The following is a 4,805-nucleotide window of genomic DNA, read 5'->3' as shown; positions in this document are numbered from 1 at the left end:
GGTGAAAGGAGTAAGAAGCACAAATAGGTAGTTACAGAATAACAGGGGGATATAAGGTGTAGTACAGGGAATGGAATAGCCAAGGAACTTATATGTATAACCCATGGACATGAATGATGGTGTGGGATTGCCTGAGGTTGTGGGGGGTGCTGGGTGGAGGGTGCCAAAGGGGGAAAATTTGGGATAACTGTAATAACATAATTAATAAAATATGATTAAACAATTAAAAAAAACAAAAAACAAAAAATAAAATAAAAGATTCAAACTAGCCTGTATGATACTGTAGTTATAAACACATGGCATACATGGCACTATGCATTTGACAAAGCCCAGAGACCTTTATAGCACAAAGAGTGAATACTAATGTAAGCAAATAAAGAAATCATTTAGAAAGTTAGGAGATTCTATAATGGAATTCAGACTGTAATAGTGTCCTCAGGAGAAACAGAACCAGTAGGAGATATCTGTTTATCTGTCTATCATCTATCTACCTATCTGCCTATACTTATATATTGTATATATTTGTATTATATATATATACAGATTTGTATTTATATTTACATATGTATATATTTAATATAAGGAATTTATGTACATGATTATGGAAGCTGAGAAGTCCCAAGATTTGCAGTCAGCAAGCTGGAAACCCAGGAGAGGTTATGTGAAGTTCCAGTCTGAGCCTGATAGCCTGAGAACCAGGAGAGACAATGGTGTAAATTCCAGCCTGAAAGCTAGCAGCCTTAATATACAAGAAGAATCTATGTTTCAGGACGAGTCTTAAGGCTGGAAGAGACCAATATTCCAGCTCAACAGTCAGGTAGGAGGGGATCCCTTGTATTCAACCTTTTTGTTCAATTCATACCTTCAAGTGATTGAATACAGTCTACTCATCTGAGAGAGGGCAATGTGCTTTACTCAATCTATCAGATCAAATGTTAATCTCACCCAGAAATATCTTCACAGTCAGCCAAAGGTCTGGGTACACTATGACCTAGTCAAGTGGATGCATAAAATTAACCATAATTTAGGCTATGACAAAAGAATCTAGCAATGCTACAAATGTATGAAATAACTATAGTGAAATAGTAGTGGAAAAATGTGCTGATCCAAGTTAACTTTGGAAATGAATGAACTATAAGACTAAAAACAAAAGAATTGAATATAAGGGCAATGCTTTGGTCGATAAGATTAACTCTGAAACCACTTACATATATACCAGAATTAAACAATTATGTGTATAAGTAGTGGATCATATTTCATTAGGGATTGGTAATAAACCTACTACTGGTAGGTTCCAGGAATAGTGGCATTTTACATAGAAAGTCAATTCACTTGAAAATTGTATAAGACTGCCAGGGTCCCATTTCAATAATTCAAAGTGATAATTTTTCTGATTGAGGAGTACTTAGTTGTACAGATGCAGTCACTAAAAAGGCAGATGGATGAATTCATTAAGATTTAGGTTTCTTTTTTATGGCTGAGAAGTATTCCATTGTGTAAATATACCACAACATTTTTGTCCTCTCATCTACTGATGGACGCTTGGACTGCTTTAAAACCTTGGCTATGTTGGGAACCGCCCTGACTGGTATCAGAAGCTGAAACCTCCGCCTAGGCTAAGGCTAAGGGAACGCCCTTGGAACCGTAAGCCAGCAAGGAGACAAAAGCTTATCTCCCTGGCAGGAATGCTGCTTCTGCTGCTTTATTTATAACTGAACCCCAAAAAGCTTGGTCGGTTAGCCAAAGACGGGTAAGATCCCCCACAGGGGGAATGACCTAAGACAGGCACGATCACTTTGGGAGGCCCCCCAAAAGAAGGATTTGGGGGGCTGCAGCAAAAGGGGGTGATGGACCCTTGCTCCTCAGCTTTGACATAGCCTGAGTTCTCATCATCTGGGAGAAAATCTCCTTATTGCCTTAGTTCCCCTGCTCCACCTAAGCCTGAAACAATGACAGGGTGGTGCAGCTCTGTGCTGAAAAGGGCGGGATTCCCTGGGTGATCAGGCCTAAGAAAGAATATGTAAATTACTGTGAAACCTTCTTTGTTTAGAATGCTCTCAGTTGAATGAGAGGGGTCCAAGGAGGAAGTTAGTTTGTTCCTCAAAGTCTTACAGCTCTTTGACCCCGACTCAATAGACCAGCAGAGTTCCTTGTTTTCTATGGTTCCTTACTTCTCCCTAATGAGTACTGTACTTGACCTGAATTATTATGCAAAATGAGCCCAATAAAAGCAGGTATGGACTGTAAATCAGCGCGCTCCCCACTAGGGGGGGTGGCTATTTCGTCCCTACTTCCCCACAGAAACTGGTTTGTCTCTGTGCATGTTTTTTTCTCACGTGTTTTTCAGTGAGCCATCCTCAGCGTTCCGTGGTCACTGCTGGCCGGTGACCCACGCAACATGACTATTGTAAATAATACTGCAATGAACATAGGCGTGCATATATGCTTTTTAATCAGTGTTTCAGATTGTAGGGGTGGGTGCGGGCAATGGGGATGGTGGAGAAGGGTATTATAGAGGGGATAGATGGTGATGGACAGAGGTGTGACTTGTGGTAAACACACCATAGTGTACAAATGATGTGTTGTAGAACTGTGCACCTGAAACCTGTATAATTTTGTTAGCTTCTGTCATCCCAATAAATTCAATCAAAAGGAAAAGAATGGTTTGGGCTTTTGTTAGATGAGTAGTACAGAAAGATGATCAAAAGAATAAAAAAGTAATGAGGTACAAACAATTTTTTAAATAACCCACATTTTAGTTGAAACCAATATATCTTATTTCTGATTTTCATACATTTCTTTGGATTATCCTTTCATTTCATAAACTTTGTTTATAGAAAAGTTACAGAGCAAAGTGAAATTACTTTAAAAACATTAGGTTCTACTTACTGCTATTTGGTACTTGAGAAAATACTATAGAGTTATGGTTAGCTTTTACTTTTTTAAAAATTAAAAATATATTTTATATGGATCTATTAGAAATAAAAATGCAGATATTAAAGTATTTTTCTGCCTGAGCAATAACAAACTTTAAGCCCTTGACTATTGTTGCTGAGGTCTGTGATTGTAAAACTTCTAAAATTTAATTTTAGTTTTTTTAAATTGAAATATTCCTCTTTGAATTGATTTCATAAAACTGTATGGAATTATATCACATGCTAACAATTTGCATTAGAATAAGGAATATTAAAGTATAATTAAAACAGAGGCACAATATTCTGAGATGTGTAATAATTCTGGGACTATTTAATTCTAAATCTCATATTAATGTTTATAGGCATAGTTAGCTATAATAAGAATTGAAATTCACGTCATCTCAGTGAATGAGGTGGAGGGTCACTTTTCTTTAGTCATGAGGCAAAGTTAAGAAGCAAAGCTGTCACAGTGTATTTCATCAGTCCATCAAACCACACACTGTAGAGTGGTTTGTATTATGCATAATGCAAGACACCTAAACCATTATTATTTCATTGAATTTCAATATGTATCCAATTCAAAGAGAAAGAATTCAGAACGTGATACACTTTTCTTACTGCCCTGGAGCATGCCAATATCAATTCAAGTCAATAATCATGTTACCAGTTGGTAATATACTGTGCATATTTATTTGAAAGATTTTCATTATAGAATGCATCCATGAAGCAGATTTTCAACAAACCTGTTTTTAAAAAATAGCCACCATGACCTTAAAATAAAATGTTTTTAAAAACTCAAATGTCATGTACGAACACTTCTGACTTGAAAAAAATCAATCACATTTTCTCACCCCTTTAAAAATTATATTGTCAACTATATTTGTCATATGCAACTGTGTTGCATATGACAAATGCAAAATATTGATATTTTATATTTAATTGCTGAGCAGAGATTAGACTTTTTGTGATTACTGTAAATATCAAGAGTATAACATTTGTTGTGATGACACAAAAATTAAAAATCTAGTAATATATTTATAAAATAAGAAGCCAAGAAACCTTCTTAAGTTATTGGTTGGAATTTGGGCTTAATTGGGGACAGGGAACTTGCCTTTCTTACCATTGGGTACTTAATGCTTGGCCAATACTGCGCATATAGAATGCTCTAAAATATTTATGGGTAAAAATATGGTTGGATTGAACATCAAGCATTATTATAAACAGACCAATTACAAAGTTGGAAGAAAATGAATAATAATTGTTAAAATATATTGCATATATTTTGAATATGCAATAACACCCTGTATTTATAAATCTATTTATTGTCTCTATCGACAGTTAAGTATGATTAAATTCCAGTTTTTTCCCTAAGTAAATTACACACTCTTTGCCTAATTTCTACTTTTTTCCAATTACAGAGGCTACTTATTTTCAAATTATAGTTTTTTCTACTGAGCATTTGTAAATTCTTTTTTTCAGAGGGACACATTGTAGATGGAACAGAAGTTGTTATACATTATCAGTTGTAATAAAGTATTAATACTATTACAGGATCTCATTCACATTTAAATATTAGTATATTTTAATTACCAAGATTTATATCCTTTCATCTGTCATTCCAAGAACACTTAGAATGCCACTTTATAATTAAAAAGTCTTTAATTTTAGAGGCTAGTTTTTGACATTGTGCTAAGTGCTTCTCATACATTATTTTTGCAAAATATTTTTGTATACATATTACTTTTCATATAAAGGAAATAAGTATACATATTTCCCAAGACCCCCTAGCTACTAAGTGATGGAACTGGAGTCCTTGTTTGTCACCTGAGTACAGAGCCTCTTCATAACTACTGTGTTTCACTCTTGCTCCAGGTGGTGATTTGGGCTATT

The sequence above is a fragment of the Phyllostomus discolor genome, chromosome 6 (genome assembly GCF_004126475.2).
Source record: "Phyllostomus discolor isolate MPI-MPIP mPhyDis1 chromosome 6, mPhyDis1.pri.v3, whole genome shotgun sequence".
In the NCBI taxonomy this organism is placed as follows: Eukaryota; Metazoa; Chordata; class Mammalia; order Chiroptera; family Phyllostomidae; genus Phyllostomus; species Phyllostomus discolor.
The sequence above is the reverse complement of the archived record's forward strand: the minus strand, read 5'-3'. Positions refer to the sequence as shown.